General features: G+C 35.7%; 1 protein-coding gene and 1 long non-coding RNA gene across 4 annotated transcripts in view; one reads left to right on the top strand and one right to left on the bottom strand.

Moving 5' to 3' along the window:
• Positions 1–12,228, bottom strand: part of LOC134751241 (homeotic protein ultrabithorax) — a 166,287-nt gene that overhangs the window by 129,076 nt on the left and 24,983 nt on the right. The gene's annotated exons all lie outside the window — the stretch shown is intronic.
• The window catches only part of LOC134751430 (uncharacterized), a 61,332-nt gene that overhangs the window by 44,999 nt on the left and 4,105 nt on the right, over positions 1–12,228 (top strand). The window contains exon 4 of one of the 3 annotated variants that reach the window (XR_010128657.1): positions 10,855–10,964. The exons of the other annotated variants lie outside the window; for them this stretch is intronic. This is a non-coding gene — a long non-coding RNA (uncharacterized LOC134751430). Of the gene's footprint in view, positions 1–10,854; positions 10,965–12,228 lie in introns of those variants that run through there. 3 annotated transcript variants of the gene reach the window in all.

Raw genomic sequence — 12,228 nt, forward strand, 5'->3', positions numbered from 1 at the left:
CGGAGATTTCTCGCTTATTCGTATCTTTATTTTACCTACTAAAATTAATATTATATACTTATGTGGTATAGATTACATAAAAGCACTTCATTTGTTATTTTTTTATTACGCGCATAGGTATGTTTTCTATGATCTAGCTTTGGTTTTAAAACCAGCCATTTCCAGATAGGCCCCAATAAAGATAGATTCCTGTTTGAAGTAAATAAAAACATCCTAACTCCATTGACGCTCCTAAAGAATACATCGCATGTTTTCTCCCATGATAGGTAAGTTCCACTTTAGATAACAGCACAGAATTCAACTGGAACTAAAAGCCACCTCGGAGGTGCTCTCAAGTCGTGTGTAAATGAATAGTGGTTAGCACGTGATTAGACCGCCAATTAATTCAACCGGCAATAAATATTATGCGCATTTCGTTTATCTATCGGCTCTAGACGGGGGTGATTAAATCGTGAATCACTTCAAATCGGATAGTAGACAAACATGCATAAATTTGGCTTAAAAAATCTAGACGGAAATTTTGCGGCTAATCAGAAACCAGTTGGGGTTAGTTCTAAACAGTTTGAGGGCCCCGTACATACGTAATTTAAACAAACCCGTTACCTTGTATTCTTATTTGTATCTACTAATTCGACGGCCATTAAAAGTATCGCGCCCTTGTCGGACACCTCATTGGGCGGCTATAAATATCGTCGTTATCTCTCGATATCAAGCGGCACTGCTCCACGCGACCTACTCCAGCTCTAATGAATTACACAATGAACTCTCATCTAAACTAAATACAGAAAAAAGCTTTTAAAGGCATATATCAAAAATGCCCACAAAAGCCTACTAAGACAGGACCCACAGATTTATTACACTACCTTTGTTAAACACGTAATCTCCACGTGGAGCCGCGATATAAAAGGTATACCTAAATGAAAATAAATGTAGTTACTCATTCTGTTGCCTACCTATTTACATTGTGCCCGGGCCCGGGCATAAATATGGCTCTGTTTAAAAGTAATCTATTCTGAAAATTACCCGTTAAATCACATCAGGACAGATAACACGTTGTTTGGGGTATGTGGTCCACAAAAAATGTTTGTCGGCCGGAGTGGTCGAGATTTGTTGCCTTCAGGGTGGTACCCCAGTCAGTGTCAAGCATGTGAAAATGGATTCCATAGAACGAGGAGTAAGTAAGTACATTAGGTAGATCCATGAAAAAGGATTATCGTTTTTTTGAGCTATCAATTGCACAATTTGACCGGTTATGGAAAAACCGCGAGTAAATCATTGCTATCGCTAGTAGGTAATATGTGGTATATTAATTGACCATAATTTATTGTCCATGTTTCGGACATCGATACGTCGCTTCATGTCGTGCCAGCGGGCCATTTTAGGCAGTTTCCGGGTCTATTTGTGTATAGGTTGCCTAATTTATATGCGTGACGGTCCCTTTTTATTGGAAAAAAAAAACAGCTGCGCGGATTACCATTTTATTGACAAGCAATATAAATCAGCTATATCTACTTACAAACACCTATGTAATACCCACTTAAAAATATGTAACCAAAATAATTGATTAAATTGGTGGTCATCACCTCTACATATGTAAAATATCACGTGCTTACTTATAGTGATGTCACGTAGTATTTAAACAGGATTTGTATTCCTCATCTACTTTTACTGTGTGAAACCCCTTTTAAAGTCTACAATCACCTACGTATTTAAATTAAATAATTTCACAACCCCAATGTTAGGTAATGGTACCTACATTAATGCAATAAAATAATATAAAGCCAACGGGCAACAAATAGGTATTAGTGATGTGATAGACTCTGTAACATTCAGTACGATCGACAGACACATAAGATGGTACATAAACTACTTAATGCTTAGTCCTTGCTATTACTAATGTTTAAATAGGTGTACATGTACGAGAATCACGTGTACAAACTAAGTAGTACCTATACTTGGATATCAGATATTATTCGGCCTTCAATCCGGTTTAATATATCTGACACAGGCTGTGGCTGTACCATGCTAACGTGACAAGAAAAAAAGAATGAAAGAACAGCCCAGGGCGATATTTCACCCGCAGATCCGAAGACGCTGACGCGATCGCGAGAGAACTACGGTCAGACCAGACATGCGAATCCTTAACAAGAATTAAGACAAAAATAATCCGTATAAATTTATCACAACTTCCTTGGGTCATTTGATCCTGCTAAAATGTTTTTACCACTAAATTCACAAATGATGGGTCCGAAAAAAGCACAGAGTACCTACTAAACTTTGATATGAGCATTTTAGTGTTATATTATTGCGCTTCTCAGTGATAAATTAATTAGTTTAATAAGTTATCGTGTCTGTTAGTTTGTAAGTTAAACCATTATTTGGGTTTATCGATACGTGACTTGACGATTAGTGCATCACTAGCTCTCGGGTGCGAGCCAACAAATCATACAGATAGCATCTTCTACAAATTTGAATCGGATCTTATTTATGATTTGCCTTTTTCACGGCTGCGTTTTGGGGAAAACTTGAACATTAATCAACGTTAAATGGGTATTGGGCTTTATACCTAGGTACTTCCAAGTTAGAATGACTTATAAAAAGTAAATCAGTACCTAAACGGAAAACTGTTCGAATTATCTTTGACTTTCTCATTGGAAAAAGTCGCCGGACATCTAATTAGTCGAAGAAAGTAGAAAACAATCGGAAAATCGGAAAGTTCCCACGGTATTCAGTTCATTATCCGCAACAACATAATAATCATAACAAAAGCATGTACGAACCACCGTACTTGGTTAAACAGCAATCGCATAAACAAACCCCAACAATAAAGCCAAATAAACGCTCGAGCACGCCATCGAATCGCACCTTGAATCGCACATAAAAAGCCTGTGAATACCGGGCGAATTGAATAAACCGCTACTCGACAGGAGCATCCCAGTATTGCATTACCAACCGTACTCAGTCGGGTAATATTGAGCACGAGAGTAGAGTTCGTTAGAGCCCATAAAATCGTTTACGAGCTGCCGAAGAGCCCTCTTCAATAAACGTGCCATAAAAGTTCGGTTACTCGACGCTAGATGGCGACACTAGTGGCCACTTGAAGCCGTTGCGACGATTTTACTGCCATCTATGGAGCTTTTTAAGCGTTTAAAGACTGGGAGAAAGGGATAGTGCATGCCTCTCGCTTAGGGGGGATCGCGGTGAAGTTTGAAAGGAAGCGCTGCGGTCGGCAGGCCATGCGAGAGCCCGAGAGGTGAATTTTCTCGTTGTTATTATTTACTTTTTGCAGATAAGACAGCGAAATTAGTTTTTGTGTGGATCGTAATTATTTCCAGTGCCAGCGTCTGAGGGTCATATTACATGATTTGAAATTATGGCTATAATTTATTTATTTTGGAGTTTGACTTCCGGGTATTTTAAACCAATTTAAAAATGATCTTGGCCTTTGCCTTCTCATACATTTAAATGTACCTACTTACATAACTAGGTTGATATTTAATTTAAGCTAAAGAATTGAATCACTTAGATGAGGATCGGAACAAATCACGATTCACGAGGTGTAAATAGTTTATCAAAAAAAATTATGTGTACATGTATAAAATCTTTATACAGTTGGATCAAGCTATCTCTGCATGGCATTTGCAATTACAAAGCGTGGTAATGTCAAATTATATGAAAGTATTATAATAACACTGCCTCACTTTGTTCTGTTCAAGTCTGTGCTAAGTTATATAGACCGATTCTAAAAGCCGCGCTTTTTGCACTGCACAGCAGGCTTTTTACCCAAACTCGTCAATTTTCACCTGCTATTTCATGCGTTAGGCCCGGGACACACACGCGGTGGTCTCATTAGAGGACGCATATGTGTCTTGCTTCTCACACTGATTATGGCTCCGCTGAAGTCACGATCCATGCTTTGCTTGGACTTTGGACTACTAAACGCTTGCCGAGTATAGGAAAGAGTCAACGTTGTCATATCGAACACTTGACGAGTCGTAGACTCAAACGAACCAGCCTAACGCACAGTCTTGTCGCCTGCGCTAGTGGGAATTACGCATCCTAGTAAAAACAACTAAAAACGGCTTATATATACCATAGAGTAACTTATACTAGAGCGATATATTATATATATATATTAGTTGCGACTTTTGGGGTAAGTAAGAAAAACGTGAAATTGAGTTTTTACTAGAACTATTATAACATTTAATGGATTAAAAGCTGTTAAAATATACTTACAACGTCTGTTTCCGATATGAAAATATATAGGTATCAAAAACTTTTCAGTTTGGGCTGTGAAGTGAAAAAATTTCACCTGAGATTTGCTCCACTATCCTCTATAGGCACGGTTTGATAAAAAAAAAATTACTCATTAAAAATACGCAGACAACGAAAGGAAAAAGTTTCTAACTTTTCTAAGTTTTGCCTAAAACATTAACATAATTATAATGTTTAATGTATACCTAATATTTTAAGCAAAACTTGAAACCTTTTGCCTTACGGTGTGTTCATTATTCATAATCAATTTTGAACCTTATAAGTTCAATCACAAAGTTAATTTTGCTATTTTTAAATAGCGTTGACATGCAAGAAAGAGCGCAGTAGAAAATCCACATTAACCAGCTGGATGTAATCATTAATCAACAACCGAAATTTTAAAGCCGATAATTTATAGACAATGAACTAAACCGTTGGGCATGTTCACAAAATAAATCTCAATAAAATTGATCTCATCTTAAATAACATCATCTTGGCTGGAGTTCGCCGGCTGTAGCGTCAGCAGAGTTGTGAATAAGTACTTATCTTTCGATTTGAGTACGAAATTGTTAATACTTATTTAACATTTTATTAAATAAAATTAATGATGTACTCATCCATTCTAGGTACCTATAGAAAATAAATTAGGTATGTAGATAATAAAATCCGCAGCGAATTTTCATTCATGACTATTTTTAGTGGAAAAAAATGCAAAAAAATACAGTTTCTAACAAATCCGTTACAAATGTCTTATCAATATCGATCAATTGTACAAAATAAAGTTCTGCCAGTTACTTGTGCTTATCAAAAACCTCTTCAATAAGCAAGTAGTTTATTCATCACCCTACTATTACGTAATTTTCCATTTTGTTTTAGGTTTATTTGTAGAATTCACTTTTAATTTATCTTTAACTACTGTACCTACAGATGTAGTGCATAATACCTATAGGGTATTCCAATTTTTTTTATTAATGGTGTCAGTCGATCAGGTTAGTTTTGAGGATCAAATGTCTCTATGGGACCCATTGTCTTAAAGGAATAAAAAAGTCACAATTCACAAATGATGATCAAAGTCTGGCACCCGCACTTTAGACGAAACGCTTCTAACAAATTGGCATTACATCGTGACGTCAGCATTATGTAGCGTCGCTTTTGCTTAGAAGCCGTGGAAAACAAGGAAATTGCGATTTTGTCGGTGAAATATTGCGTTTATGTATATTGTTGCTTTACAATATATTTTTTAATAAAATGTAAGGAATCGAATGATACCATTATTTTTTTCCTATATGGAACTTATTTTTTTTTAACTGAAGTCTTGTATTTATTTATTATTCCCATATCTTTTTTAAGTCCAATTTATTGTGATAAATTGCTCATTTTCTATCTATTTAACTAGATTTAAACCTGTCGAATAAAATTCAACATGTTGAAACATTGGAAACACACATGTGGAAACAACCCTATTGTTTTCCATCGTATTTTCTCGGAATCGTTTGTATTTGTCATGCTACCCTCAGTCTATTTGTACCAAGCCTGACTGAAATAGCAAGACACGTACGTTTCCGAAAAAATACGAAGGAAAATAATTATGCACTAGTTATATCTGTATGTCCTGAACACTGAGTTTATTATTGTCATAAATTCAACAATAAACCTACTCTAGAAATAAGTAAGTAGATACTAATCATATATGCGGCTTATTAAAAAAACAAAATGGACAAGTGCGAGTCGGACTCGCCCACCGAGGGTTCCGTTCCGTACAAATTTAATTTTTAATATTTGTTGTTATAGCGGCAACAGAAATATATACATCATCTGTGAAAATTTCAATTGTCTAGCTATCACGGTTCATGACATACAGCCTGGTGACACACAGACGGACAGTGGAGTCTTACTATAGTCGTTCGATTTGTAGCTGGCCCCGAACGGCTAATAGGGTCCCGTCTTTACCCTTTGGGTACGGAACCCTAAAAACGATAGATAATTATTGATCATCAATACATACCTTGATCCTGCGGACGCTACGCGCTCAAACAGGTTTCCAGCTATACCTACTAAGGTATTGTTATCTCTCGTCAGCATACCTCAGATTGTTTTGCATTTAATTATGTAAACTGTAAATAAATGCAACAATTTACGAACTGCCAAACAATCCTCATTTGTATTTTTATTTTGCGCTGTTTGACAAATTGTTCATTTTCGAAGCGTTAAATGGTTTTTAACTTACTTTATGTTGTTCCGAATAAATAAAATATAGTAATTTTTTAATACTGATTACTTATGACAGTATGTACATACATAGTTTCATAAGTAATCAGTATAGAAAAATTACTATGTAGGTACCTATTCTTAACATTTCATTATCGATAAACAAAAAATACGAAAGATATTAAAGTGTATAAATATAATAATTAATAGTTTTCGTTCTATATACATTTTGTATAAATCAAACTGGGCTAATACTAAAATTTTCATGATTTATAAGGTGATGCAAAAAAAATCCCTAAGTGTGTCAAATGTAATTATTGTTCTTAAAACCTAGTAGCATTTAACTGTTGTGGTGTCTGATAGTGACCTTTAAAATAAATTGCTAGTAAATGATGGCAATTTGACCGGCCGAACCATATGCGAAGGATATAAATTACATAATGAGTTCAATTATCCGCCATCTTTAAAATGCAGTTCGGCGTTTGCTCGGCACAGGTAAAAGAGCATTGGAATGAGACGTGACGTGTGGGTGAGAGTGAAATGGAAAATGGCTCAACATTCGATTTGTAGTATAGATAGGCTTCTTAAATGAGTATTGCCGCTTGAGTATTCGGAATTTTAAAGAATTAACATTTCGAGTGCAAAGGTTTGCATCATCTTGTTAGTTGGGACACATTCGATGATGATGTTTACATTTTTCGCCGTATTATAAAGGAGCAAGTTATGCAAGTGTAAACATATCTTTGACGTTCATTGTACTAAAATTAGTTCCAGTTGTTACGATGGTTTAAAGACATTTATATTAAAAGATTGTGACTCATATTTCCCGATAGCCCCAGAGGTATGGCGTCCTTAAAGCTTTGCTCGTACATAATACCAAAATCCGTAATATATATCACATTTTTCATTATTTTAACACAAAAGATTACCGTAAATCGGATATCGCCGAGTTTTTTAACTTATCCGAAACAAAGTCAATTAAAATTAGTAACTGCCCGTTTACCTTACCTCGTTATTATTTCCCTAATAACAGCAGAACCTTCGGAAACAATGAAGTTCCCTCCGACGTCAGAGGCAGCTATCTCTCGTATCTACACGCGAACAGACAGGCGGACAGACGATATTTTGCACAATTATGTAGATAGTTATCGTGTTGTCGAGGCTTTTACCCGCATGACGCATACAACCTAGATTAATACGAGTTATGAATCGGAATCAAATAAGTAAGTAGATCTAAGTAGATCTATAAGTCAAGCATATAACAACCGTAAAAATACTCTAACCTCGTAAATACCCAGGCCAATATTTAAGCTTTTGAATTTAGAATATGTTTTTATAAGAACTTGAATGAAGAAACTCGAAATGAAATTACGTATGTACGCGGGAACTTAGGAGGCTAAAACATGGAATTTAAAAAAAATGTAATTATACGACGTTTACCTTATGTTTCTGACGACTGTCGAGACACCTGAATTTTGAGGTTTCCTCCGAAATACAATATTTGATAAGATAAGTAAGAAAAAGAATACTATCTTACAGTCCAGGTATTTTTCTATCCTCAATTCCTCATACAAAGGGGTAAAGTTAATATATGTATATCAAAACAGTAATTTAAAACACACTAATTAAATACTGAAATTATATCCAAGTCTATCCAACACGCTACGCCCTGACAGGTGTTTAAAGCAACGGGCTTAAAGTTCAAACTCCTTTTTTACCCATGTTGAACATGTCAAGCGGCCGGACGGCAGTGTTACCAGAGCACTGAAAGGTTTAGTACGAACCGGATCTAAAAAAGCTACGATTTTCCCCCAAAACTTACGGTTTCATTTTTTATTACAAAAAATACATTTACAGCATAAATCTAGGTACTACAAGCAACGTGAGATTTTAACTAATAATCCACTAAATTTCATTAGTACGGTACAAAAATACTCAAGATCCGTACTTTATATGAATGACCATAATCGGTACATTTTTTTTAACGTAAAAATTCGTTACTTTTTTAGTCTGTCACAATTTTTTCTACGCCATCCTAGCATGTTTTCAACCGTTGATACGAAAAGTATGTAAATTTTTATTAAAACCTACGGTTTGATCGAAAAGTATAATTTTAGTACGCTTTTGGACGGGATAGCTTTTTAGTTCGCATGTAAATACGTAAAATGGTGCTAAAAAGTACGATCTGGCAACACAATGGCCGCGGTGGGTCCGATGGAGCGCGATGCTCGCCTCGCGGGGCGTCGGCTCGTTGTAACTCATTTTGTATCGATGTTTATTGAAAATTAATTGTGTGAAAACACCACGCCGGCTATCGGTTATCAGCAACTGTAAATACCAGTTCGCTCTGCCTTAGAAATATTTTACGAAGGCTGTACTGTTAACTGATTTTGAAGAAAACCGTATTAGGATTTAGAAAGATGATTCATTTTGAACAGGAAAAGTTACTTCATCAATTCTTCTAATTAGCCTCATGCATGAAGTTTATATTTGAACGAAATATATTTTATTCGGATATTTGTTACCGTTATGTCATGTTACAAATGCATTTCCGTTATTAAATTATCATTTACTTGCTTAAAATAATAAATAAAAACTACAAAAATTTGCCCGCGAAAAGCTAGTGAGCGAAACGCGCGAAACGCCACGTGACGTCACGCGTTCGACAGATTAGTTCACATAAGTGTCATTAGTAGCAAACGTCAGTTGGACCGTCCAATGTGTGACGTCATCACGCTCTGTCGAATTCGCGCAAAAATTTAGGAGCGTTACAACCGCTCAAAATTTCTCAACATTTTAAATATTTTTTTATAAAACAATGTAAAGGTTTACAAAAGTATTTTATTTTTTTCCGGTGTACAAACGATATAAATCATGATTACAAAAATTAAAAAATAATCATGCATGGAGCTAACATAAGGCAAGGTATTCGTGCAGAATTTACAAATTCATCCTTTTCTTCCTTCCTTATGTTCTCTGGGGAAATGATTTCAAATTATACTTTATCAGAGTACCTATAACTCTGATAAAGTTTATTTTGAAATCTACGCTATAGAAACATAACAAAATATGTAATACCTAGGTAGGTACGAAAAATGCTTCTACATGCATACTGAAAGTAAGGATGCTTAATCAGGAAATGTTAAATAAAGCTTGCAGTGCTACAAGCCGGTGTGGTAAATGTTATCTAAACACGTTAGCAAAATATCAAAGATGGACATAAATATGATTATACATGAGCTCGCTTACAGCCTGGTATTACTAAGCACTCGTAATTTTGTATTCAACAAAGTTAAAAGCCTTTCAGATAGGGATCAACCGCGTAAGAACAGATATAATGATACGTTCAGGCCTATTAACGTTTCAAGCAAACGTGTAGATTTCATTTCAACACTTCAGACGACATTCAGATTAAATGTGCTGTTTTAAATTGTAGTCGCGAACATGAAACTAACCTCGATTGAATTCAAAAGATTTCAAAATCGAAGGCTGATCAACCCCTGTGGCCAAAATTTCCGCTTTTATTTTACCGTCTGATCATTCCATGAAACATTATCTCCCAACATCTATAATAACAACGTTTAACTTTTATTTTTACATCCACCGTGTTGCAAAATATCATAAGAGAGATGGTCCGATTATTCCTTAGATGTCGAATCTAAGAATAGCCGTATCATGGCACAAGTTTAAACCCGAAATAAACCAATTGGGAACACCTTAAAGTCTAGACTCCAATAAATAACGTCTGATTTATGAAAATTTATCATACTCTTGTGGTTTAATTTTGAAATGATCTTCTGACGAGCAGAAAGTGAATAACTGCATAATCAATGTCACCGTATTTACGACTTTGTGCTTTATGAGATAGGTGGAATTTTTGCTCGTGGTGCATCGTAAAGACGACATTTTTGGTGCGTGAGGCTAGAAGTGTGTCTGCGTATTGTTTTGATAAGCTGCAGTACGGGTTCGCGAGATTTATTACTGGTATGATTTAATGCGAATAAACTACTCGCCTTGCGGTCGCAGTATTGATGTATGCGCCGCGTCTAGCACTCACCTATATTCTACAATTTATGAAGACAAATTAGCGCATCGATCAATAAACTAATAACCTTGTCAATAACCTTTGAAAGACCTATACAAATTCCCACGGCAGCCCTTATAAACTACGATCTGCTAAACACCAGGTAATTAACGTGCTCGCCATATGTCAATCAAACAATTAAATTCAATTTTCCTACAGATCGTAATTTTAAAGTTAACCAACATTATTTAAGCATCCGGATTTTTTCCAACGACGTAATAGCTATGTGCCGCGTTCTTAAAACATCAGTTAGTAATTATTGCAGGTCCTGAATGAAATGATAATAGCAGCTTGCTCGTTATTTGTAGATTGGCAACCCTGTCGCTGGAGGGCCAATGGGAACGTTGTACCGCGGCGCCTGGGCATGCTCGCCCGCTGCGCCCGCGCGGGATTAACGAGGAAACTGGCAACACTGACATTTGAAGTTCAGTGTGTGAAGTGTGAACGTTAAAAATAAAATTGAATGTAGGGGGAAAATTTTACTGTTTACTGTAACTGTTAACATATTCTGGTTATGAATTTCTTATGAGCTAACTTATGCCCAAAAATACATAGGTAAGCCTCCTTACTGATCTTTATTTGGTTAATATTGAGCCTAGTGGTATTGGTTGTAATAATACCCTATTTTTCTACAATCGCTATTATGAAGTAACACAATTTAGTCTTTGCCATAGAAACTGTACCAATTACAGCCTAATAAAATCTATTACACAGCGATGAGTGATCCAGGCGACTGACACGGGGCTCTTATACAGCACATCTCTATAAATTACCTCATATACGTGTGACCTATGATTCCTTAAAGTCATTACGAATCTTGAGCTCAAGCTTATACTAGAGACCAGTTAAGGTACAAATAAAAGTGCTTCGTGAACAAAGGTCTTAGTAATTCGCCCGCTCCGTATTCGTTGGAAACGATATAAATCACATGCAGTTGGTAGAGATTTGCATGTCACAACTGTTGAATTTATTGCAGTGGCAAGGTCGCTGCGGTCTTCGCTGAAAGCGGTTACGTTAACAATACTGTTGTACAGTCACTTTTAATAATATAGATAAAGTCAGCTGCAAAAGTAGCGTATCTGACTATACCTCAAAAGTATCTACCATTTTCTGAAAACTTAATTATGTCTCTACCTATATATATAGGACAATTAAATTGTTGCAGATAATTTTGAACGTGAACTGTTGAGGTATAGGTATATTACATTATATCTGGTGGCAAATACTTTTTGTGCGTTGTTTTACGCTACTATTGATGCTGAGTGTAGGTACAAGATGAAACATGAAATAAGGTGGTGTCATACATTTTGCACGTTACTTTGTTATATTACCCCTTTTATCCGAGATGATCCATATACTTACGTTACCGGATATCGCCTGTTGAGAAACCTACAACCCTAGAGGCTTATTCTGATTCTAATATATATTCTAATATAATTGATCTGTATAAATAGAAAGGTATTGTTTTTGGCATAGAAACAATACTTCTAATAAAATTATTAACTTGTCCCATATATAGAAACTACTGAAAGTATACGTGATATAGGTATGCACTTAGACTCTAAATTAACTCTTGATGTTCACGTAGACAGCGTTGTAAAAAAAGCGTACCAAATACTCGGCTTCATAATACGTACATCTAAACCGTTCAAAAAGCAGGACACTCTCATTCTACTGTATCA

This window comes from Cydia strobilella, chromosome 2, assembly GCF_947568885.1.
Source record: "Cydia strobilella chromosome 2, ilCydStro3.1, whole genome shotgun sequence".
In the NCBI taxonomy this organism is placed as follows: Eukaryota; Metazoa; Arthropoda; class Insecta; order Lepidoptera; family Tortricidae; genus Cydia; species Cydia strobilella.